We start from the raw sequence: 27,384 nt of genomic DNA on the forward strand, positions 1-27,384 counted from the left end.
ATAGTTCCTAAAATATAAATTTATAATTAGTTGATCTAGTTCTGTAAAAAATGCCATTGGAGTTTTGATAGAGATTGCTTTAAATCTGTAGATTGCTTTAGGTTGCATGGATATTTTAACAATGTTAATTCTGTCTATTTATGAATACTGTATAGCCTTCCATTTCTTGTACTCTCTTCAATTTCATTTTTCAGTGTCTTAAAGTTTTCTGAGGATAGGCTTTTAGCCTCCTTGGTTAAATTTATCCCTAGGTATTTTATTTTTTGATGTAATTGTAAAAGGAATGGTATTTTATTTTTTCTTTCAGATAGATCATTATTGGTATATAAAATGCAACTGGTTTCTAAATATTAATTTTATATCTTGCTACTTTACTGAATTTACTTATTAGTTCTAATAGTTTTTTTAGATGAATTCTTTAGGTTTCTCTCTATAGTGTTATGTCAACTGCAGATAATAACAGTTTTATTTCTTCCTCCTTTTCAATTTAATTTTTTTTTCCTTGTCTGGTTGTTGTGGCTGGACTATCAATACTAACTTGAATAAAAGTGGACATCCTTGTCTTGTCACTAATCTTAAAAAAATAAAAAGCTTTCAGTGTTTCTCCATTAGTATGATGTTAGCTGTGGGTTTGCAATATATAGCCATTATTATGTTGATTATTATGTTGAGGTTTGTTCACTCTATTTGGACTTAGCTTAGAGTTTTTAATATAAATGAATGATGAACTTTGTCAAATGCTTTTCTGCATCTATTGATATGATTATATAATTATTATCCTTCAGTTTGTTTATGGCATGTGTCATGTTAATTGATTTGTGGATGTTAAACCTACCTGCATCCCCAAAATAAATCCTACTTTCTCATGATGTCTGATCTTTTTAATGTATTGCTCAATTGTGTTTGCTAATATTTTGTTGGGGATTTTTACATCCATATTTATCAGGAATACTTACCTATAATCTTCCTTTTATGGAGTGTCTATTGGGTTTTGGTATCAGGGTAATATTGTTCTCATAAAGTGAGCTTTCCTGCCTCTTCACTTTGTGAAATAGTTTGAGAAGAATAGGTATTAATTTCTCTTTGAAAGTTTGGTAAATTTGATCTGTGAAGTCACTTGGCCTTGGCCATTTATTTTTGGGGGGGTTTTTGATTACTGATTCTAATTTATTAGCAGTTATTTGTCTGTTTAGATTTTTTGTTTCTTTCTAATTCCGTCTTGGAAGATTATACATTTCTAGGAATGTATCTATTTTTTTCCAGGTTTACAATTTGTGGCTTTGAAATTGTTTATCATATTTGCTTATAATTTTTTTCTGTGGTGTTATTTTTTACTTCTCCTTTTTTTTTTTTTTGTATTTTTCTGAAGCTGGAAACGGGGAGAGACAGACAGACAGACTCCCGCATGCACCCCACCGGGATCCACCCGGCATGCCCACCAGGGGGCGACGCTCTGCCCCTCCGGGGCATCGCTCTGCCACGACCAGAGCCACTCTAGTGCCTGGGGCAGAGGCCAAGGAGCCATCCTCAGCGCCCGGGCCATCTTTGCTCCAATGGAGCCTCACTGCGGGAGAGGAAGACAGAGACAGAAAGCAAGGAGAGGGGGAGGGGTGGAGAGGCAGATGGGCGCCACTCCTGTGTGCCCTGACCAGGAATCGAACCCGGGACCTCTGCACACCAGGCCGACGCTCTACCACTGTGCCAACCGGCCAGGGCCTACTTCTCCTTTTTTTATGCTTCTGATTTTATTTATTTGAGCCCTGTATCTTTTTTTCTTGGTGAGTCTGGCAAATAATAATTTATGTATTTTAATTATCTTTTCAAAGAACCACTCTTGTTTTCACTGATGTTTTCCACTTGCTTTTTGTAAATTCTCTTTTATTTCTATTTATTTTTACCTCCCTTTTATTCACTTTGGGCCTTGGTGTATTATTTTCCTAATTCTTTTAGGTATAATGTTAGATTGATTATTTGAGATATTTCTTGTCTCTTTCAGTAGTCCTGTATTGCTATAAATCTCCTTTTAAAAATGATTTGTTGTTTCCCATGAACTTTGGGCCATTATGTTTTCATTTTTATTTATCTCAAGGTATCTGTTCATTTCTTTCTTAAACTCACTTTTAACCCAGTCATTGTTTCACAGCATGTCATTTAGCCTCCATGTGTTTGTGTTTTTTAGTTTACTTCTGGTAATCGATTTATATTTTGATACACTGGGATCAAAGTTAGCCTGGTATGATTTCAATCTTTCTAAATTTAGTGAGACTTGCCTTGTGGCCTAACATGTGATCTATACTGAAAAATATTTCATGTGGACTTGAAAAAATGTATATTCTTCTCTTTTGGGATAAAATGTTAAAAATGTCAAGTCTATCTATTATTTCAGAACATAGTTTCCTTGTTGATTGTCAATGGGGTGTTAAAGGGACTACTATTTCTATATTACTATCAATCTCTATGTCTATTAAGATTTGCTTTATTGTGATGGTTGTGGGGCTGGTTGAAAAAGGTGAAGGGATTAAGAAAAACAAGCAAACAGAAACATAGTCACAGGCTCTGGCAGGCTGGCTCAGTGGTAGAGCTTCAGACTGGTGTATGGAAGTCCTGGGTTTGATTCCTGGTCAGGGCACACAGGAGAAGTGCCCATCTGCTTCTCCAACCTTCCCTCTCCTTTCTCTCTATTTCTCTCTTCCCCTCCCACAGTCAAGACTCCATTGGAGCAAAGTAGGCCCAGGCACTGATGGTGGTTCCATGTTCTCCACCTCAGGTGCTAAAATGGTTCCAGTTGCAATGAAGCAACACCCCAGATGGTCATAGCATCACCCCCTAGTGGGCTTACTGAGTGGATCCCAGTCAGGTGCATGTGGGAGTCTGTTTCTCTGCCTCCCCACTTCTCACTTCAGAAATAAAAACAACAACAACAAAAAAAAAACCCATAGTCACAGACAACAGTATAGTGATTAGCAAGCGAAAGGGACATCGGGGAATGCAGAAGAGGTATCAGTTGGAGGAAAAAATGGTGATAGAAAGAGACTTGACTTGGGGTCATAAACAACAATACAATATATAGATGATGTATTATAGAACTGTACACCTGAAACCTATATAATTTTATTAACTAATATCACCTCAATAAATGAAATTAAAAAGATTTGTTATATATATTTAGGTGCAACTACTTTGGGTGCATAAATATTAACAAGAATTATATCATTTAGTAGGTTGACTCCATTATCATTATGAAATTCCCCTCCTTGTTGCTTGTTCTAGCCCTTCTTTTAAAATCTATTTTGTCTGTTATAAGTGTTGCTATGCCACATTTTTTTCATTTCCATTTGCAGAAAATATCTTTTTCTATTTTTTTTACTTTGTATGTGTTTTTGATCTAAAGTGGGTGCTTTGTAGGCAGCATATATACAGGTCTTTGTTTTGCTATCTCTTCAGCCACCCTATGTTTTTTGTGGTGTGTAAACTATTTACATTTAAATTAATTGTTGATAGAAATGTAGTTATTGCCATTTTATTATTTGTTTTCTAATTTTGTAAATTCTTTGTTTCTTATTCTCTTGCTCTCTTTTATAGTGTTGCTTTCAAGTTACTTTTTCTTTATTTCTTATATATCTTTTACATTTTTGCTTGTGGTTAGCATGTTCTTCAAATATATAAAACTATGTTTATAGAAATCTAACTTAAGGTGATGTTCGCTTAAATTTGAACACATCCTAAAATACAATTTTTACTTACCCCACCAGGTTTAATTTTGTCATTATAATTTACTTCTTTTGAGTGTATGTGTGTGTGTTTGTATATATCCCTAATTTATTGTTGAAATTACACATGTGCTTTATAATTTTATTTTGTTTTATTTATTCATTTTTGAGAGAAAGAGAGAGAGAGAGAGAGAGAGAGAGAGAATGAGAGAGAGCAGGGGAGTAACAGGAAGTATCAACTTCCATATGTGCCTTGATCAGGCAAGCCCAGGGTCATGAACTGGTAACCTCACTGTTCCAGGTTGACAATTTACCCACTGTGCTACCACAGTTCAGCTCTGTGCTTCCTAATTTTGCACTTTAACCCTTGCAGCTGGTGGCTCCACTGCTTTTACTGTTTGCCTTTGTCAGTGTTAATTTTTCCTTTATTATATTTCTTACTTATATTTTTATCTTTTCTAATTAAGGAAGTTACTTTAACATTTTTCTTAATTCTGATTTAGTGGTGATGAACTCCCTTAGCTTTTTCTTGTTGGGAAAACTATCTTTCTTTGACTCTAAATGATAGTCTTTCTGGGTAGATCAATTTTGGTTGTAGGTCCTTATTTTATATCTCTTGATGAATATTTTGTGCCAATTCATTCTGGGCTGCAAAGTTTCCATTGAGAAATCAGCTGACAGTCTTATGGGAGTTCTCTTGTACATACTTTTTTTTCTTTCTTTCTTTCTACTTTTAAGATTCTTTCTTTGTGTTTATGCTTTGGCTTTTTAATTATGATTTGTCTTAGTGTGGGCCTCTATGGGTCCATCTTGTTTGGGACTCTGCACTTTCTGGACTTGTCTGTATGTTTCCTTCACCAGGTTAGGGAAGTTTGAAAAGATTATATCTTCAAATAGGTATTCAATTCCTTGCTCTCTCTTTTCTCCTTCTGGTAAACCTGTGATTCAAATGTTGATTCATTTTATGTTGTTCCAAAGGCAGCTTAAAGTATCCTCATTGTGTTTGCATTTCCACTTAGGTATTTTCCACTACCTTATTTTCCAGATCACTGATTCAGTCTTCAGCTGCATGTAATCTGTTTTTGATTCCCTCTAATATATTCTTCATTTCAGTTACTGTATTCTTCCTTTCTTTTTGATTATCTTTTATAATTTGTATATCCATCTTTATGTTCCTATCTCTTTGTTAAAATAGTCACTGAGTTAATCTATTCTTTCCCTAAGTTCATTGAGCATCCTTATAACAAATGTTTTGAACTCTCAATCTGGTAGATTGCTTCTCTCCATTTTGTTTAGTTATGTTTTGGGGGTTTTGTCCTGTTCTTTCATTTGGGACATTTGTCTCTCCATTTAGGCTTCTTCCCTGTGTTTATTTCTATGTATTAGCTTGATATGATATGTCTCCCAGTCTTAGAAAAATAACCTTATATAGAAGGAGTCCTGTGGGGCCCAATAGCACAGTCTCCTTTTACATCTGAGCTGGGTGCTCCAGGGGTGTCCCTTGCATGAGATGTATGTGTTTTTCTGCTGTAATTGAGCCTTGATTGCAAATGGCACTAAAATTAATGGGTGAGTATGACCCTTAGATTGACTGACCATGAGGTCTGATTTTGACTACAGTGGAGGAGCTATTCTGCAGGGGTTATCTCCCTTGGCCAGGAGTTGCTTTAGCAGGCTTCTGGTATCAGCCAATTTGACCCTTTCAGGTGTGCTGTTTTGGGATTTGGTTTGTTGGTACTTTGGTATGGTCTGAAGTCAGTCACAGGGTGTGTTGGTTCTGGACCCTTTTAAGAGGGGCTCCAATGCAAGTTGATGAAAGCCACCTTTTGTGCCTGGCTTGTGACCACCTGATGATGGGAGCTACAAAGTGATATTCAGTTGGTTGCCACTTTTGCTGGGTTTGAAGGTATAGGAAGAGGCTATGCTGTGGATCAAGTCTGGCTGCTACTCTTGTTGGGCTTAGGACTTTTTAGTGGGCATCACAATGTGAGCTGAGGCCAGGCACCACTTGTTCTAGGCTTGTGGCTCTTTAGTTAACATGATGTTCCAAGTCAACACTGGTGGCAGCATGTGTGAGGCTTGGAGCCACGTGATGGGAGTTACTATGCAAGTTAAGAATAGTAGCTGTTCAAGATGGGCTTGTGGCCACTTAGGAAGAGGTATAGGGTGTTCCCATGCCACCTGTTGCTTGTTTTGGGTTTGTGGACCTTTCAGGATTTTAGGAAATTCTGCAGGATAAGCCTGGGTAAGCTACTTTCATGGAAAAGCTACTGGAAACAACTTGGGTCATGTGCACTAGTTGGGTGGTGTGAGGTGGAGTTTCAGAGAATCACCAGGGTGGAGTGAATGATGTTACCAGATTAATGAAGATCTCAGATTTGTTGCCCACCTATACTTGCCAGTTACATTGAAGAATGGCTTAACAAAGGAGAAATCTGCCTGTCAGTACTTTCAATCCCAAGGGAGAGTGCCCTGAATCCTGCACCTCCAGCCCTTGCCTTGAAGGTAATCAATTCAGTTTCTTTCGGTACATCTCTAGCAATTTTTGAGTTGCTTCCCTTGCACTAGAGCCCAGAACAAGTAAGTTTATAAGAGAACAAGTCAATGCTTGGGCTCCTTTGGAGGTACACCTGGGACATCAACAGCCCTCCATCTCACTCAGATGCATATCCCATTGGTTTTTACAGCCAGATGTCATGGGACTCTTTTATTTTACAGCCAGATGTCATGGGACTCTTTTATATCACTGGTGCCCTGATCTGGGGAGCTTATCTGGATCTGAAACCCCTTGCTCCTCAGGGGGAGGTGGGGCTAGAATCTTTGCAGCTGAGATATTCCTCATTCTTAATTACCTCACCATCGTGTGGGACCTGCCCGCCTCATCATGGCTTATTTTTTATACTATTAGTTTTAGCACTTTTGTTCAATTAGTCTTCAGGTGTTTCTCAATCATTATTGAGAAACTCTAAATCCTATAATTTAGTTATTTTATAAATTTGATGCGGTCATGGGTAGTAAGGTAGAGAGTACAGTCATTAACTACTCCATTATCTTGGCCAGAACTATTTTAAATTCTATTTTTGACTTGTTGCATAAATTATGATCTCTCATACAGCATTTAATAGAAGCATGTTTGGGCCCTGGCTGGTTGGCTCAGTGGTAGAGTGTTGGCCCGGCGTGTGGAAGTCCCAGGTTCAATTCCCGGTCACGGCACACAGGAGAAGTGCTCATCTGCTTCTCCACCCTTCCCCCTCTCCTTCCTCTCAGATTATCTCTCTCTTCCCATCCCACAGACACAGCTCCATTGGAGCAAATTTGGTCCGGGCGCTGAGGACGGCTCCATAGCCTCTGCCTCAGGTGCTAGAATGACTCTGGCCACAATGAAACAATGCCCCAGATGGGCAGAGCATCGCCCCCTGGTGGGAAACCCAGGTGGATCCCGGTTGGGTGCATGCAGGAGTCTATCTGACTGCCTCCCTGCTTCTAACTTCAGAAGAGAAAAATAGAAGCATGTTTGTTTTAGATGTGTCTGTGTTTCAAATTATAAATTTCCTATATTGGATTTAAAATATTTTTCAAGATTCCTTAGTTTGCTGAGGTGTGTGTGTGTGTGTGTGTGTGTGTGTGTGTGTGTGTTTAAATTATGAAGATATATTGAATTTTATCATCAACACTCTGGATCTGTTGAAGTAATAGGAATTTTTCCTTTAATACTTTAACATGGTAAATTTAATTATAGTTGACCCTTGAATAACATGGGAGTTAGGAGCTCTGCCTGACCAACAACACAATAAAAAGTTCTCATGTAACTTTAAATTGGCCCTCCACAGATTTAAAATTGTAATTTATTTCTGAATGTCAATCTACCTTTGCATTCCTAGAATAAGCCCAACCTGATGTTCATGTATGATCACTTTCTAGATAGGTACCTGTTTTGAGTCTGTTAACATTTCTTTAAGACATTTCTGCCTGCATTCAAAAGAAAGAGTGGCTTGTAATGTTTTTTTAATGTTTTTGTCAGGTTATAATTGCATAGTTATATTATTTTCATAAAATGAGTTGAATATTTTTCCTTTTTTATAATGCTTGGAAAAGTTTGTATATGATTGCTACTATTTCTTTTTCTTTAGATATCAGTATATTTAGAAGTATGTACCGATGAAGTTATTTGGGTCAGACATTTTCCTTGTGGAAAGGTTTTACATTAAAAATTCAGTTTCTTTAAAAGATATAGAACTATTCAGTTTTCCATTACTTCTGTATCCATTTTGGTAATCTATATTTTTCAAAAGCCTTATTTAATTTATTAATTTTTCAAATTTGTTGATGTTGCTTATCATCTCCTCTTATTATTTTTATAATATCTGTCTATTCATCTAGATTTTCAAATTTATTGATGACAATTGTTTACCATATCCTCTTATTATCTTTGAAATATCTATAGATTCTATAGGAATGACCTGTTTCTCATTCCTATTAAGATTATATTTGTATTTTGTTTCAAAATTGGTATTTCCAAAGGATTATTGCTTTTATATAGGCATATACCATTTTATTGTGCTTTCTTTAGTGCCCTTTGAAGATACTGTTTTTACAAATTGAAGGTTTTTAGCAGCCATGCATTGAGCAAGTCTATTAGCACCATTTTTCCAATGGCTCAGATAATTGTCAGAATTTTTAGTAGTATTGTTAAATTAAGGTATTTTTTAGACATAATGCTATTGCACAATTTATATACTACAATATAGGTAAGCATAACATTTATATGCACTGGGAAACATAAAACTCATATAACTCACTTTATTGCAATATTTGCTCTAGTATGGTGTTCTGGAACTGAACTAGTAGTATGTATGATATTTGCCCATATGTCTTTTCAAAACAACAATTTTTGGCCATTGTATATATTGCTTCATTTCAAAATACTTGCTGAATTTTTTGATTAACATTTTGTTAATTAATTTAGAGTTTAACTATAGTCAGAGAACATACACTATATAAGTACTTTAGAATTGGCTATATAAGTACTTTAGAATTGGCTGACAATGACTTGGGTTAAGTTTTAGTCAATGTTCTATGTGCTCCTGAAAATAATGTGTATTTTGTAGTTGTTGGATGTATAATCTATACATAACAATTTGATCCAATTTGCTAAAATGTGGTGATAAATGTTTTTTATATACTGATTTCCTATTTTCTGTTCTATCATTTACTGAGAGATATCTTAAAACTTCCTATGAGCGTGTTTTGTCTATATCACCTTTTGTTCTTTCAGTGTTTGCTTTTTAAGGCTATATTATCAGTTGTGGAAAGTTTAGACTTGCAATATCTTTCTAGTAGATTAACTAGGATGTCTTATCATTATTAAATACTCTTGTTATAGTATATCTTGTCTTAAATTGTATTTAGACAATATAATTAGTAGTTATACTAGCTTTAAAAAGAAAATGACTTATTTATTAATATTTTCATTTTCTACTACCAACTTCTCGGTATGCTCATATTTAAAGTGTGTTTCTGTGAATAACCTAGTGTTGTTTTCAATTTGCGGTCTGACCAGGTATATTTAGTCACTTTACATTAAATGAAATTTACAATATTCGTGGATTTAATTATATTGTCTCTCTATATTTTTGTACCTATTTTGTTTATTTCTTTAACTTCTTTATCAATCTTTTTAATATATTATATAATTCCTTGTTAATTATATATTTTTATTCTTTTTAATAATTACACAAGTAAGGCCTACTATAAATTGTACCTTTTATTACTTTTCAGCAAGGAAATTGAATTTGTCTCACTTTCACCATTTGTGTTTTTGTTTTATATCACTATTATAATCCTTCAGGTATTCTAACTCCTGTAAGAAATTACTGTTAGTTTTTATTTTATGTATGTGTGTATATATGTACATACATTCATTTCAGTATACACACATATACACAAATACATTTACTCAGATATTAATCTTTTCTGGAATACTTCATTTCTTTCTTAATTTCCATATCACTATCTGAGATCATTTTTCTTTTATTTGAAAGGTATCATTTAGTTTATTTTATAGTATGAATTGACTAGTGAAATTTTTCTCTTTATTTTTTTAAAAAATTTATTTTGCCAATAGTTTAAAGGATAGCTCAATTGTTTATAAAATGCTATATTTGTAGTTAGTTTTTAAAAATGTTAAAATGTTATGTTTTAAAATTTTATATATTTTTATTGAAGTATAATTGGCATATAACATTAGATTGTTATACAACGATTTGATACATGTATATATTGCAACATGATCACAAGTCTAGTTAACATTTGCTCTATATTTAGTTATAAAATTTTTTTTCTTGTGATGAAAACTTTAAAAATTGACTTTCTTAGCAACTTTCAAATATAAACTATACTATTATTAACTACAGTCATCATGCTGTATCAGGCATCCCCAAACTACGGCCAGCGGGCCACATGCGGCCCCCTGAGGCCATTTATCTGGCCCCCCGCCGCACTTTCGGAAGGGGCACCTCTTTCATTGGTGGTCAGTGAGAGGAGCACTGTATGTGGTGGCCCTCCAACGGTCTGAGGGACAGTGAACTGGCCCTCTGTGTAAAAAGTTTGGGGACCCCTGCGAGTGTACGTTATATCTTTATGACATTTATAACTGGAAGTTTGTATGTTTTGACCCCCTTTACCCATTTATCCACTCTATCACTCCTCCCTGCCCAGCAACCTCCAAACTGTTGTGTATCTATAGTTTATTTCTTTATATTTTAAATTACATATATTTGTGAGAACATATAGTATTTGTCCTTCTGTGTGGCTTATTTCACCTAGCATAATTCCCTTAAAGTTCATCCATGTTGTCACAAAAGGCAAGATTTCAATTTTTATGGTTGGATAATTGTCCATTGTGTGTGTGTGTGAGTGTGTACACATTTAATTTTTACACATAAACATACACACAGGGTACCTCACATATGTAAAATTATAATCATGCATCAAAAATACAGTTGACCATTAAACAGTTTGAACAGTTTGGGTTTTAGTTTAAGAGAATCCAGGAAGTTCAAGCATGCATTGTTCAATGGTCTACTGTATATATACATTTTCTTTGTATATATCCATTCATTCACCGATGGACATTTATGTTGTTTTCATATTTTGGCTATTGTAAATAATACTGCAGTGAACTTGGAGGAGATGATGTATTTGGATAAACACTCAGAAGTGGAATAGCCAAATCACATGGTAGTTTTATTTTTAATTTTTTGAGAACTCCATTCTGTTTTCCACAGTGCCTGCACCAATTTACATTCCCATGAACAGTGTATAAATGTTCCCTTTTCTCCACATCATTACCAACACTTGTTATCTCTTCTCCTTTTAATAATAAACATTTTAACAGATGTGAGATAATATCTCATTGTGGTTTGGATTTGCATTTCCCTGATTGTTAATGTTAAGTACCTTTTCATATACCAGTTGTCCATCTGTATGTCTTTTTTTAAAAAATGTCTATACAGGCCTTCTCATTTTTTAATTTGATTGTGTTTTGTTGTAAGGTTGTATAAATTCTTTAAATATTTTGGATATTAACCCCTTATCAGATACGGTTTGCAAATACATTCTCTCACTCAGTAGATTGCCCTTTTATTTGGTTGATGGTTTCCTTTGCATGGAGAAGCTTTTTAAATTGATGTAGTCCCACTTATTTTTGCTTTTGTTGCCTTTGTTCTTGGTGTTAAGTACAAAAATAAGTCATCACCAAGGTTAATAATGTCAAGAAGCTTACAGCCTACATTTTTTTCTAGGAGTTTTTTTTTTTTTTTTGGTTTAATCTTACATTAAAGTTTAATGCATTTGAATTAACTTCTATGTACGAATGTAAGATAGTAATCCAGTTTATAATTTTGCATGAGGATGTCCAAAACTATTTATTAAAGAGAGCATCCTTTTCCCATGTAGCTTGGCTCTTTTGTCGTAAATTATTACCATAAATGTGTGGGTTTATTTCTTGGATCTCTATTCTGTTCCATTAATATATGTGTCTGTTTTTATGCCAATAACATAGTGTTTTGATTAGTTTAGCTTTGTAATACTGTTTTAAATCAATGAACATAATGCCTACAGCTTTGTTCTAGTTTTTAAATATTTCTGTGGCTATTTGGGTTTTATACAAATTTATCTTTTGTGGTTTTATACAAACTTTAGAAATGTTTGTTTTATTTCTGTGAAATATGCCATTGTAATTTTGATATGGATGACCTTGAATCTGCAGATTGCTTTGGGTGGAATAAATATTTTAACAATATCAACTGTTCCAATCCTCAACAGACTATCTTTCCATTTGTGTCTTCTGATAGCTTAACTCTTGGTCTTTTAATATTTGATGCCATTGTAAATGGGACTTTCTTAATTTCTCTTTCTGATAGTTTGTTATTACTATATAGAAACAACAGATTTTTGTATATTGCATCATTAACCTACAACTTTACTGAATTCATTGATTAGTTCTAAAATTTCTTTTGGTGTAATCTTTGGAGCTTTTTTTTATATAATGTCATGTCATCTACAAACAGTGAGTTTTACTTCTTTCTTTCCAATTTGATGTCTTTTATTTCTTTTTCTTTCTAATTGCTCTGACTAGGACTTCTAACACTATCTTGAAAAAAAAAAAAACGTGGCAAGAGTGGGCATCTTTGTCTTATTCCTGATCTTAGAGAAAAAGAATTCAGCTTTTTATCATTGAGTATGATGTTAGCTGTGGGTTTGTTACATATGACCTTTGTTATATTGGGGTATAATCTTTTTTTTTAAGTGAGAGGAGAGGAGACAGACAGATTCTCACATGCACCCTGACTGGACTCCACCCAGCAACCCCATCTGGGGCTGATACTTTAATCAACTGAGCTAAAGTTAGTACCTGAGGCTGAATATGTGCTGGGACCAACCAAGCTATCCTCACTGCTGAGCTGATGCTTGAACCAATTGAGCCACTGGCTGTGGGAGGGGAAGAGGAAGAGAAGGGCAGAGGGAGGGCAAGAGAAGCAGATGGTCACTTCTCATGTGTACCCTGACTGGGAATTGAACTCAGAACATCTATAGGCTGGGCCGATGCTCTATCCACTGAGCCAACTGGCCAGGGCCTATATGCTACCTCTTTACTGAATTCATTTATCAGTTCTAATAGTTTTTTGGTGGACTCTTTAAGGTTTTCTATACATAATATCATGCCATCTGTTGGTATTTGATCTTTTTTAATGCATTAAGTTTGTTTTGCTAATATTTTATTGAGAAATTTTGAATCCGTGTTCATTAGAGATTTTGCTCTGTCATTTTCTATTCTTTTGAATTATTGGCCTGATTTTTGTATTTGAATTTGGGAATGGTGGTCTTATAAATTGTTTGATAGTGTTTCCTTCATATTTTCTGGAAGAATCTGAAGAGGATTAGTAATAAGTCTTCTTTAAATATTTGGTGAAATTCATCAATTAATTAATCCTACCCTAGGATTTTATTTGTTGGGAACTTTTTGAGTACTAATCAATCTCCTTACTAGTAACTGATCAGTTCATATCTTTTTTTTTTTTTTTTTTTTTTTTTTTTTTAGATTTTATCAGAATTGTTTTATTTTTCAATCACAGTTTACATTCTATTATTCTGGATTAATTTTAGATATATAGCACAGTAGTTAGACAATTATGTAGTTTAGATTAGTCCCCCCAAGATTTCAAATAACCACCTGGCCTATACATAGTTAATATGATATTATTAACTTTATTCCCTATGCTATAACTTACATTTTTGTGACTACTCTGTAACTACCAATTTGTACATTTATTTATTTACTTACTTACTTCTTATTGTGAGAGAAGGGAAGAAAGACAGACTCCCGCATGCACACTGACTAGGATCCACCTGGCAACCTGTCTGGGGCCAATGCTCCAATCAACTAAGCTATTTTTAGAACCTGAGGCTGAATACGTGATGGGACCAACCGAGTTATCTTCAGTGCTGGGCTGATGGTTGAACCAATTGTGCCACTGGCTGCAGGAAGGGAAGAGGAAGAGAAGGGGAAGAGGGACAGGAAGAGAAGCAGATGGTCGCTTCTCATGTGTGCCCTGACTGGGAATTAAACCCAGGACATCCATACGCAAGGCTTGTTGTGCTCTATCCACTGAGTCATCTGGCCTGGGCCCAATTTTTACTTCTTAATACCTTCAGTTTTTTTACCCAGCCCTTCTCTTTTGTCACTGTCTGTTCTCTGTATATGTGATTCTATTTTTATTTTGTTTTTATATTCCATATATAAGAGAAATTATATGGTATTTGTTTTTCTCTGTCTGGTTTATCATACTTAGCATAATACCCTTTCGGGCTATTCATGCTGTTGTAAAATGTAAGGTTTCATTCTTCATTTATAGCTAAGTAATAGTTCATTGTGTCTATGTACCACAGCTTTTTAATTCACTCATCTATTAATGGGCATTTGGGTTACTTCCATATTTTGGTTATTGTAAATAATGCTGCAGTAAACATGGGGGTGCATATATTCTTTCAAATTAGTGTTTTGAGTCTCTTTGGGTATATTACAAGAAAGTGGAATTGCTGGGTCATAAGAGAATTTTATTTTTAATTTTTTGTGGAGCCTCTGTACTGTTTCCTACAGTGGCAGCACCAATCTGCATTCCTACCAACAGTACGTGAGGTTTCCTTTTTCTGTTTATCCTCACCAACACTTGTCTGTTGATTTATTGATAGCTATTCTGATAAGTGTGAGGTGGTTTTGATTTTCATTTTTTTGATTATGATTAGTGATGTTGAGCAACTTTTCATTTTTATATTGGTATCTGTATGCCCTTCTTGAAGTGTCTATTCAGGTCTTCTGTTCACTTTTTAATTGGGTTGTTTTTCTGATGTTGACTTTCTGAGCTGTTTATAAATTTTGGATATTAACCCCTTATCAATTGTATCATTGGGAAATATCTTCTTCCATTCAGTACATTTTTTGTTTTTTGTCTTTAGTTGATGATTTCCCTTACTGTGCAAAAAGTTTTTAGTTTGATGTAGTCTCATTTGTTTATTTTATGTTTCCTTTGCCTGAGTACTTATCTCAGGAAAAAAAAATATTGCTAGGAAAAATAGTCAAGATCTTTGTTCAGATTTTTTTTTATTTATGATCCTGATGTAGTAGATTATATGTTTCTAGAATTATTTTTTAATTTCTTCTATATTGTTCAATTTGTTGGCATATGATTTTCACAGCACTCTCTTATGGTCCTTTGAATATCTGTAGTATAATTTGTAATGTCTCTTCTTCTGTTTCTGATTTTATGTTTTTGAGTCCTTTATCATTTTTTCATATGAGTCTAGCTAAAGGTTTTTGATTTTATCTTTTCAAAGGACCAGTTTTTACTTTCATCTATCTTTTCTATTGTCTATTTAGTCTCTATTTTATTTATTTTCACCTGAACTTTATTTCCTTTCTTTTCACTTTGGGCTCTTTTTCCCCATTTTCTTGAAGTGTAGAGTTCACATTTATTTTTCTTTTTATGTAGGTATTTATTGCTATGAATTTCTTAGAACTTCTTTTGCTGCATCAGATAAGTTTTAGTATATTATATTTTCATTTTCATTTGTCTCAAGGTATTTAATTTCTTTTTTTCTTTAACCCATTGATTGGTCAGTACCATTGCTTAATCTCCACATATTTGTTTATTATTTTGTTTTCTTCTTAATTTATAGTTTCATGACATTATAGTTGGAAAAGATGATTGATATAATTTCAATCTTTTTAAATTTATAAAGACTTGTTTTGTGGCTTAACATATAACCTATCCTAGAGAATGTTTCATGTGCACTTGAGAAGAATGTGTCTGGTGTAGTTTTTGTATAGAATGTTTTGTATATCTATTAAGTTAGAAGTTGTACAAAATAAAATTCACATATTCATTTCTTATTGTCTGGCCAATAAACCCAAGGATGTTTCTCAATTATTGAACCTTAATTTTTTTCAGAACATTTGATGTTTGTGCTATGAAAGTGTTATTAACACTTTAGAATTCTAATTAAAAAGTTAAAATAATCTATCACTTGAATTCGTTTTCTTCTTTCTACATTATCAGAAGATTTTTATTTTACCTTAACATGGCCTACTAAACAGGCCCTTAAATGATCTCCAGACCTCCAATATTTTTCTTCACCAATCCATTCATCATGTCACTTCTATATTACCACATTCTATTTTACTCCTTGTAAAAACAAAACAAGAAAAAAAAATTGCTTCCTTTGGCCTACAGAGAAAAACTAAATAATAAAGCCTACCCTGGCTTTATTAATCCACTTTTCTCTAGGCCTCATTTTCTCTTTCTTTCTTTAATCTCTATATTTTATTTTTATGCGTACAAAGGCAGTCTCCAAGTTACAAACAAGATAGGTTTGTTCTTAAGTTGAATTTGTAAGTTGGGACAGATATACCTACCTATCAAAGGCACCTTAGATGCATGTTTGTCTTACCATAGTATTCATTTTTACTTTTAGAGCATATAAATACTTAAACATTTTCAAACCTATAGAGCCTACACATTTATAACCTAGGAACTCCCTGTACTTCAAGTTTTTACCAGGAATCCTTTTTTTTTCCTGAATGTAACCTGCAACTCCCTACCTTACACTTTTGCTAACTTTGTTTGTTTGTTTGTTTCAGAGAAAGCAGAGGATACGGTGAGATTTAATACTTCTTTTGTGTCTGTTGGTGAGTTAGCCATATATATATCATATAAAAGCCAAGTGAAAACAGGGGACATATACTGATATAACATCAAGGCAAGTCTCTATCTTTGAAACTCCTAAATCTGCTTCACATGGAAATATTGGAAAACCAGTCTTTTGAAATCTGCCCATCCTATTAAGTCTAAACTCAAATTCTAACTCATCCATTTTGCTTTATTTTTAAATTGAAATAATTCCTCTTGGCACTTCTTCAGCATTTTAAAAAATTTCTTTAGTTATTTTATGTACAGTATTATGAGGTTTTATGTACTTACCTTACCCCCTTTACTCATAAACAAGATGAAGAGAGGGTTATAATATTCATTTCTGTATACTCCATATCATCCACATAAGCATTGAAATTATGGGAACTATGTGTCTGCTTAATAGTCTAAATAGAGTCAGATTATTCCCCCCTCTTTTAATCGGGTCCATTTTATGTAGTTTTTGCTCTGATATTACAAGTCACTCATCATTTATATTTTTATCTGACAACAGACATTATGCCTGTGATTTGGCCTGTTCTCTACTGACAAAGCTTTATTTTGTTTTAATTTTATTTCTATTCTCTTCAGCATATACAATGTCTTTGTGGAGCAATATACACCCATATATACATACTCATATACACACACTTGAATAAACATGTATCTCTCTATTCACCTAAGTCATAACGACTAGTACTTCTTCTAATGATAAATTTCTTGTGTGTTTAACTTTTTATGTCTTGTTAGTACCTTGCTTGATGCTAGACATATAGTCAGTGTTTAATAAATATTCAGTGCCTCAAAATATGGAGCCCTTTTTATAGTTATATATTTATATATGAATTACAGCAGTTTTTAATATCTTTATGTGGAAACTTAAAATGGAACTGCTTTTTACTTCTCAATTAAATGTGCTCTACAATTCATGTGTTAAGCAAACAAACAAACAAACAAAACAAAAACAAAAAACAAAAACAAAAAAAAAAACCCCAAAAAACAAAACCAAAAACAACCACTACATTTAAAAATTTTATGTGGTACACAGTCACCCCCCACCACCAACTCAGACTGAGGCATCTATAGAATGCCAAGTATTCTTTTGAATTTGGAGTTATTCTAAAGGTGACATGCATCTATATCTTTCCCATTTGGGGCAGCATCTGTTCCATATTCTTACCAGAAGAAAACAAAGATATTGGGGTAAACACCACAGCACAATATCAAGTTCTACAAATCTAACAGAAGTATTTATCTATTGTCGATCAAGTGGCCAGAAGCATTGTGAGGCTCATACTATGGTGCTTGATAATTGCTCTTCTCAACTCCCTTTAGAAAATGCCATACTCTGGGCCTGGGAATAACAAGTTTTGCATGACAGCATAGGGGCCTATAAATAGGAAACTCATTAAGCTACCTGTAGCTGGCCTCTAACCGAGCCCTATACTGGCTTGGGGAGCTTAATGAGGTGATAATGAGGAGAAAATGGTTTAGCTCTTTTTGGCCTGGTAGGGAAATCTCAGTCTTCACTGAAACAGCCACCATAGAGCCCAATTCATCATTTAGGGTGGGTCTATACTAGAGAAATAATTTGCTTCTAGGCCCTGAAGTTATTTGGCTCTCCTGTCTATGGAAACAAAGCAAGCTATTCATTTACATTTGAAGGGACTGTCCGAATGACACCAATAAAGGGTGTTAAACTAGCTGGTCATTAGCATTTGAAGGGAATGGCCAAATAACACCAACAAAGGGTGTTAAACCAATCCACATTGTAGGTAGTGGGGCTGGGAACACTGTGCAATTCTAAGTGGATTAATGCCAGCATTATTTTCTCACTGTAAATCCAGCCTTCTCCCTAAGATTTCATATTCATGGCTGGACCAAACTTTCTTGGCCAAACATTCCCCTTCTTTTTCCCTATAAAGAAAGAAAGCAGTGAGCTGGGATTAAGAATATAATATTTAGCCTAGTAGTGAAAAGACAAGAGATCGGATCAGCAAACTATTGAGTATCCAGGCCACAATGCCAAATTCAGTAAAATAGTCTGTGGCAGTCCCCAAGAGGGGTCCAGGAAGAATAGACCGATGATGATTTCATCTGCTGATAATCCACAATGTAAAGAAAAATTAAAAAAATAGAAATACAATCTCAAGAGGAAAACACCCCAACAATCACTCAGTCAAAACAAGAATACTCTCTACAACGTCCCTTTAGAAAGAACATTCAGCCTTTCATTGAAAGCAGGCAGGAAAGTCAGGAAGAACAAACAGCTGGATTTCTGTTGCTGTGGGTGTTACATCCTAGGAGACAGGCCACAGCAGACACAAAGTAAGTTTTATAAGTTTTATTGCAGACCTGCACAGGGACTGCAGGCAACCCATGCAAGGGAGCACTGCAGCCAACCAAACCTGCACAGCCAACAAACTGCTCAGGGACTGCAGCCCCCCAAACCTGCATAGGGACTGCAGCCAACCCACGCCTCCAAAGAGACTGGAGCACTGCAGCCACGAGCTTCTAAAATGGCTCCTTTTTATAGGGTGGCTGTCTAGGATGAGCAAGCATCATACAGAAGCTGATGTGGCTGTTAGTCATTGGCTAGGGAGGTCGTGTGCAGTTACGGGGGGGGGGGGGTATTACTCAGTGGAGAATTTCAAACATAAACTTCTGATAAGGGTCTCTGACTCAATGCAGGATGTTGCTGAACTCTTTGTTCTCAGTGTCACAGGGACCTTGTACACTCTTGGCAGCCCCAGCATGTCAGTACTCCCTGAATCTAACATTCCCCCACCTCTTTTGGGCATAAATCAAATCCTTGATTCTTTATCAGTGGGGAGAATGGTATAAGGCTGGGGCTCATGAGAATTTTCTACTTTAGCTGTAGCTATAAGCTAATTAGGTCAGGGGTCCTCCCTAGTATGTGCTGGCACGCTGATAGTGTGCCCTTAGTACTACAAGCTTTACGGACTAATTTCTTTCTGCCTTGCATTTTTCTTCTCTGTACTAACTTCTTACAACTTGCACAAACCTTCTGCAACTTACACTAACCTTCTGCAACTTACACAAACCTTCTGCAACTTACATAAACCTTCAACTTTTATGCACTTTCTTATCCAGGAATAACTGGCCTTCATAACAACTTACTTTTTCCTTTCCTTTTCAAAAGTACCTCTACACCTTATACCTTCTATTATCAAAACCATACAATTCCTTTCTAATTCATCAGAACTCTTAATTCCCAAAAACCTTAACCTTCAGCAAAGACTAAGTTAGTACTAAGTAATACTCTTTTAAAGATTGCTTTTTGGAGGTGTCCTTTTCATAAGTAGCCTATTGGACACATGACCAATATTCACAGATTATTCTATAGTGGTAGCTATGAGCACATACATAACTTTCATTTACCTTGTAGCTTCTCTCTCAGCCAAGGGACCTACACCCCCTTTCTGTATGACTCATAGCAGTACATGCATCAAACCTTAAGATGACTTACTTGGCTTTCCTTTACCTTAGTTTCCCTCCCTCCCCAAAGTCTCCATGCGTGGACCAGTTAACTTCTGGTTTGTGGCTGAAGCAGGGCATGCTGTCCTTCTCAGGGTCAGCTTACAAGGGTTGGCAGGGTCAGTCTTCGCTGTCCACAAAAGTGTCTCTGCTGGGACTGCAAGCTTCAGCCGGCTATGGTGGACCCAGGCAGGTATGCCTTCTATCTTGGCAGTAGTGGGGGTGGTCAGGTTCATGGTGTCTGGACCCGTCTAGGTGGGAGTCAGTCCTTGGGTGGTGTACTGCTAGAAGTGCCTCTTGGACAGTCTTTGAACAGTTTTCTCAGTAACCTATAAAACCTGTAAGTACTTAGGGAAAGGGTGTTACATTTCTACACTTTGCAGTTAGAGTTTAAGTCCTAGTGACCACTGCTTCTTGCTGGAATTAGCAGCAAGTCCCAGCCTATAATAGGCATGGGACATTGAGATAAGAGAAATAAAGGGTACATTAAATAAAGTAATAAAACCAGACTGTCAATACTCACAGTAGAGATCTTTGAGGGATAAATAAAACTTAAATATTCAAGCAAGGCATAGTAGATGGCCTTTGTGTTATTAGCTTATCTGCTACTTGGAAGACATACCTTAGGCTCCTGAACGATGTCCTTAGGCCTTCAGTGGCAATTCCCAGCATGCTGGGCAAGGTCATGTCACAGGTAGCTGGAGCAGGGCTAGAAGACACTGAACCCTCCCTCCATGGAGCAAGGGGACAGCTTACCTTCTTATGTCCCTCTTTCCACAGCACAGACGTGTCCCTTGATGGGGCCAGGAAGCCTGGCAGGCTTCAGTTCAATGACCTTTCTTTCCACTCTGGAGCAGGCCCTTGATAAAGCCCCTTAGGGCGCTGGAGCCAAAAGTTGGTATTTCCTGACTTCTTTTGGGCCTTATTTGCCTTTTCTGTTACTTCCTTGGTCATTATAGACCTTAAAAGCCATGCTCAGAAGATCTCACTGAGGGGCTTGACTAAGAGAGCAAAATTGGGAATACAACAACAGATAACCTCTAGCTTACTGCACTGTTATCTTTTGCCTGACTAAGCAGTGGCTCAGCCCTTGAGCTGGTGCCCAAGGGGGAGGGGCAAGTGCCTGAAACTGTGAGGGGAGCCTGCCGCTTCTCCTGCAGCCAGCTGCAGCCTGGCTGCCTTTTATTTCTCTACCTCTGCTGCTATACTGGGCTGCATACTGACTGTGCCACCTGCCTGCAGGTGGGTGCTGGTGATAGTACGCTAAACTCTCTATGTTTTCTATGGGTCTAGCAATCCTTGGTTTGGCCAGTCTGCTCTTAACTTGGCCATTCTAGTAGCAGACAAACAAACCAAATATGCACACAAAACAAACAAAAAACTTCTAAACCAAAACCAAAGGGAGAAGGCAGCGTCCTGCGTTCCCCGACTGGGTGAGGAGAAATCAGGTGGCGTCCCGCCTGCTCCACTACACCCTTTTCTAACCAGAGCTCTTTTTCCAAATATTCAAAGAGGAAGCTTATTTACCAAACAGTCTCAAGACTCCAAATGTTGGGAGTCAGCCAAATTCCATTTCAAACGGCAACTGCCGGAGGCTGGCCAGCTACCAAAGTCTGCTGCATCCCACTCCATGAGGAGGGGTCTTACACGGCCAATCTTGCTGGGGGCCTCCATCTGTTACATCCTAGGAGACAGGCCACAGCAGACACAAAGTAAGTTTTATAAGTTTTATTGCAGACCTGCACAGGGACTGCAGGCAACCCATGCAAGGGAGCACTGCAGCCAACCAAACCTGCACAGCCAACAAACTGCGCAGGGACTGCAGCCCCCCAAACCTGCATAGGGACTGCAGCCAACCCACGCCTCCAAAGAGACTGGAGCACTGCAGCCACGAGCTTCTAAAATGGCTCCTTTTTATAGGGTGGCTGTCTAGGATGAGCAAGCATCATACAGAAGCTGATGTGGCTGTTAGTCATTGGCTAGGGAGGTCATGCGCAGTTACGGGGGGGGGGGTATTACTCAGTGGAGAATTTCAAATCATAAACTTCTGATAAGGGTCTCTGACTCAATGCAGGATGTTGCTGAACTCTTTGTTCTCAGTGTCACAGGAACCTTGTACACTCTTGGCAGCCCCAGCATGTCAGTACTCCCTGAATCTAACATGGGTATTACTACTATTCTACCAGGTAGAAAATGGCCAGATGACATATACATATTACATTAATCAAGGAATTTTGCCTACATTATTTAAAAATATTTTTCTGGGGTGCACAAAAGTATCATTTTGTTAATAAGATAATGTCAGGTGAGAAAGTTTAATTTATCCAGCCTAACATAGGTAGTAAGAGCTGCAGCCAAAATTCACACCAAAAGTATATAGTTGTCTATAATAACACACAGTTGGGACCTAGACAACCATAGATCTCAGCTGATAGGTCTTGGTGATAATTTAGAGATTTCAAGAAAACCAGGGCCTATTTGATACATGAATTTATCTTTAACCCTCACCAAATCAACAACAAAATTTAAAAATGCAAGCTCACAAGTACGGTGAAAGTGGGAGCAATGAACACAGTAGTTGAGAAAGATGTAACAAAGCAAAAATAAAAGTTGAATTTATAATCTCCAAGGGATTGAGGAAAGCAAAGCTGATAAGAGACAAATTAATTTATGCCACAAAATGAAATTAGGAAGGTGGGACGTCGGGTAGGGCAATAGCAAGCTCTAAGCCAAGGTGTTGGATGGGGCTGAAACAATACCAGTTCCATGTATGTTCATCTCTTTGAACCTCTCCCCCAGGCCATCAGGTTAGTCATATGTCTCCTCCCACACTTGTCACCTCTTCACCAGTTTATGATCTGCTGGTCAGATTGATTCACAACCTCCATAACCTTAAAACTAATCTCCCTTATAAACATCCTCATTTCAATAAATTTTACCATTATTTTTCTATTATGTTATTTTATTAACTTATAATATTGATATTCTGATATTACTTATTGATTACATATTTTCTCAGTTTTTAGTTTATCTTTTCTATGATATTTTAAGAAATATTTTTAAATTATAAATTAAATTTATTTATCAAAATTTATTCTTCTCAACATTTGTGTATGTCTTGTTGAAGAAAACCTTTCCAATTCTGAGTTTCGAAAGATAAATGTCTAGAGGTAGGTCTAAGATGGCAGTGTTGATGGACACTGAATGAACCCCCTCACAAGAATACATTGAATAGACATCTATATTTAGAGGATATCTTCCAGAGAGATTTGAACCAACTGAATAGCTTCTATACAACAAACAAGAAAGAGGAACTGCATAGAAAAGATTGGGGACCCTAAGAAAGGACAGAAATGGCAAGGCATTGAAACTCAGGCATGCAGACTGGCCCTACCCAGCCCCTACTCTGACTGTACACAGTTAAAGTAACAGTGCATGCACACATGCTAGGCTGCCCCTACAGAGTGAGAGGGACATGGCTAAGTTCATGAATTGCTGTGCTGCTCAGAGATGGAGCAGAACTCGAAAATGTGGTATTGCATATAGGCAGACCTGACCAACCCAGGGAGAAGATGGAGCTGGTCAGTCTTTAAAAGGCAATCATACAAAACATCTACACCCAGACCTTGCTCTTATCATAGAGAGTTAAAGCAACAGAGTATACCTAGTAGAGATCCTTCTCCATCAGGAAGCCCTACCCAGATTAGAAGGGCAAAGAAACTAGAAAAAAAGTGGAAAAAAGCAAAACCCAATAAAATTAGTTGGAAATAATAAAGAAAATGGAAATAAATGAAATAAAAAACAATAGAAAAGATAATGAAACTAACACTTGTTACTTGGAAAGGGTAAATATAATTGACTAGTCTATAACAAGACTCATTCACCAAAAAAGAGAACACAAAATCAGAAATGAAAGAAAAAATATTATAATGGACACTAGAGAAATACAAAGAATCATTAAAAAATAGGATGAACAATTATATACCAAAAAATTCAACAATCTAGAAGAAATAAATTTCTAGAGACATACAAACTTTCAAGACTAAATCATGAAAAAACAGAGAATCTGAACAGATCAATTATTAGTAATGAAATGTAAGAAATAACCAAAAAACTCCAACAAACAAAAGCCCAAGACCAGATGGCTTCACAGATGAATTCTACCAAACATTTAAAGAAGATATGGTACCTATCCTTTTCAAACTATTCTAAAAAATTGAAGAGGAAGGAATGCTTTCAAAATTATTTTATAAAGTCAGCATTACTCTGATACCAAACCAGACAAAGACACTACAGAAAAAGAGAATTATAGGCCAATATCTCATAATTACATTATCTTACATGATCAAGGGAGATTTATACAATGGATGCAAGGGTGATTCAATATCCACAAAACAACGGGATTTATCACATCAAAAAACCAAACACAGAAATCATATGATATATATTAATGAATGCAGAAAAAGCATTTGACAAAGTTCAAAATTCATTTATGATAAAAACTCAACAAAGTGGGCATAAATAAAAGGAATTTAGCTCAATGTAATAAAAGCTGTATATAGCAAGCCCACAACTCATATTATACATAGTGGTGAAAAGCTGAAAACTATTCTTTTAAGATCAGGAACAATATTTTTCATTCAGTATTGGAAATCTCCAAAGCAATCAGACAAGAAAAATAAATTTTAAAAAAGCATTCAAATTGGAAGAAAAAGTAAAACTGTCACTATTTACAGATGACATTATAGTATCTATTGGAAACCTTAAGGAATCTACCAAAAATTAATAGAATTTAAAAACTCAGTAAAGTAGCAAGATACAAAGTATAAAAAAAAAACTTATCTTACTATTCACAAGTAACAATTAGAGGGAGAAATTAATAAAGTGATCTCATTTAAAACTGCATCAAACAGGATAAAACACCTAGAAATAGATTTAACCAAGGAGGTAGAAGGCCTATATTCTGAAAACTGTAAGATATTAAAGAATAAAATGAAAGAGGACACAAATAAATGGAAGGATGTACCATAATAATAGATTGGAAGGATTAATATCATTAAAATGACCATACTCCCCAAAGCAATATACAGATTCAGTGCAATTCCTATAAAAATACTAGTGACATTTTTTTTTTCAGAACTAGAACAAATAATCCTAAAATTTTCATGACCACAAAAGACAAGAAATAGCCAAAGTTCTTGAGGAAGAAGAAAAAGGTTTGGGGGTATAATAATACCTAATTTCAAATTATACTACAAGCCTATAATAACCAAAACAATATAGTACTGGCAGAAAACCAGGCATTTAAATACATCAATGAAACAAAATAGCTCAGAAATAAACCCTTGCTTATATGGTCAACTATTCTATGACAAAGAAGGTAAGATTATACAATGGAGTAACGACAGTTTCTTCAACAAGTGTGGCTGTGAAAAATGAAGAGATAAATACAAAAAATGTAACTGGACCATTCTCTTACACTATGTACAAAAATAAACTCAATCGTTTAAAGATTTGAATGGACCACATCAAAATTATAACTAAACTATAGAACAACCATCATTTGGAAACCTCCTGAAATTTGGCTGAATGGAAGTCCTGCAACTAGGGAATTCAAGAAACCACCTGACACTGGTAGAAGGGGCAGAGATGCAGAATGCATTGGTCCTACATCCATGTGTGGTAAATAAAAATCAGGAGGGATGTCTCAGCTGCAGAGGTCCCCCCCCTTACGCTTGAGCCCCACACCAAACCCCCTAGCCCAGTGTTCCAGTGCCAGGATGAGAAGTCCCCATAACTCTGGCTGTAAAACCCAGAGGGCATTGAGCCCGAGTGAGATGAAGGGGTGCTGGAGTCTCAGGCAGTTTATCTTAAAGGGTATGTGCAAGACTTACTTAGATTCAATCTCTCTGAGCTCTAGCATGGGGGCAGCAGCTTGAAAGACACCAGAGACATATGAGGAGGAACTGAGTTGTCTGGCATTAGTTTAGAGCTGGGAGAAGCTTTCTGCCAGACAGAAGTGGTGGCAGAGACCATTGTTTCTTTGATGAGCTCAGAGCTATCGGAGACTCTATCAAACTGGCTCACACTGTTTGCCTGCCTTGGTGATTCCCTGAGGCCCTGCCCCACCCAACTTTTGGGCCCACCCAAGCTGATTGCAGTGTTGCAGTGGCTTGCTTTCTTTTTCTTTCTTTCTTTCTTTCTTTCTTTCTTTCTTTCTTTCTTTCTTTCTTTCTTTCTTTCTTTCTTTCTTTCTTTCTTTCTTTCTTTCTTTCTTTCTTTTTTAAGAGAAGAAGAGAATCTTTATTTTATTTCAATGTGCCTAACAAGTCTTTGTAAAACTTTACTGTGGCAACATTTTGGCAGCAAGCAAAATCAGCATGTCGTTTATATCAATAGAGAGGGAATCAGAAATAAATTCTTGACTTACTTCAATTTCATGGGTCACAGAAAGAAAATTTAAATTAAGCTTTAAAGCTGAACCACTCAAGACTAAACTAATATACATTTTTAAAAATTAAAATAATTCTTAATTTTAAAATATTAAAATAATTCTAAATATTATAGACATAAAATTATCATTGATTTGACTTTAGTTTTCATAGTACAATAAAGTATTATCAATGAGATTAATTCAAGCTGTCACAAAATAACACTGATTGAGTAATCCATGTTTTATTTTTAGTCTTCTTCTTTTTTGTTATTAACAAACTCTGTGCTTGGCAATGCATGAATAAATGAGTGAATGTATAGCTTAAATATATAATTTTCTATAAAATCTTGTTGACTCTTTCTTAATAAAATTATGCCCTTCTTGGCTTCTTCACACTTTTAGTATATCTTTTTAAACTTTGCTTTAATATTTTGATAATGTGTTTTATTTCTGTGTTATTTTCTAGAGTTAAAAGACCATATTCTTTATTTCTCTTTTTATTCTCAACAAAGCCTATGGTATTGGTAATATTACAGATGTTTAATTGTTTGACAAAAGAATTAATGTGTGAAGCAATAAGTGAATAAAATGCATACTAACATGCCATGTTGACAGTATCAATTAGAAAAATAAAAACTCTAAATTATTGTTTCAGTCATTCACAAATATTGCAAGTGCTTGATATAATAAATAAAATAAATGAATTTGTTGTTACCGATCAACTATTGATTTAAGTTATCAGCTCTGACAGTGAATATGGTTGATGAAGGCAGTGCTTCTGCTGCACAGATTCCCAATCTAAAGTTCTTTACCCAAGATTTTAGGTTATTATGGTCTCTGTAAACACTAGTGAGAGTGTCTTCATCTGTTTTACCTTTAGGCTTATCAATTCCTTCTTTGTAATATGAAGGGATTACCTTAATGATCTTTAAATTTTCTGTGTGTCTAATATTTTTTCATTGACTTTTTTGGGGTAACATTAATTAATAATCCAGTA

At 35.6% G+C, this 27,384-nt stretch overlaps 2 long non-coding RNA genes across 2 annotated transcripts in view; both read right to left on the reverse strand.

Annotated features, from left to right (window-relative positions):
* Positions 1 to 21,130, reverse strand: part of LOC136377292 (uncharacterized) — a 32,760-nt gene extending 11,630 nt beyond the window's left edge. Inside the window, exon 1 of the long non-coding RNA XR_010746275.1 lies at positions 20,711 to 21,130. This is a non-coding gene — a long non-coding RNA (uncharacterized lncRNA). The remainder of the gene's footprint in view (positions 1 to 20,710) is intronic.
* LOC136376577 (uncharacterized) lies at positions 18,970 to 20,089 on the reverse strand. Its single transcript, XR_010746201.1, has 3 exons — positions 19,962 to 20,089; positions 19,522 to 19,858; positions 18,970 to 19,481 (listed from the first exon to the last, which is right to left on the reverse strand). It is a non-coding gene; the product is annotated as an uncharacterized lncRNA (long non-coding RNA).
* Positions 21,131 to 27,384: the final 6,254 nt, after the last annotated feature.

This window comes from Saccopteryx leptura, chromosome 6 (genome assembly GCF_036850995.1).
Source record: "Saccopteryx leptura isolate mSacLep1 chromosome 6, mSacLep1_pri_phased_curated, whole genome shotgun sequence".
NCBI classification, from domain to species: Eukaryota; Metazoa; Chordata; class Mammalia; order Chiroptera; family Emballonuridae; genus Saccopteryx; species Saccopteryx leptura.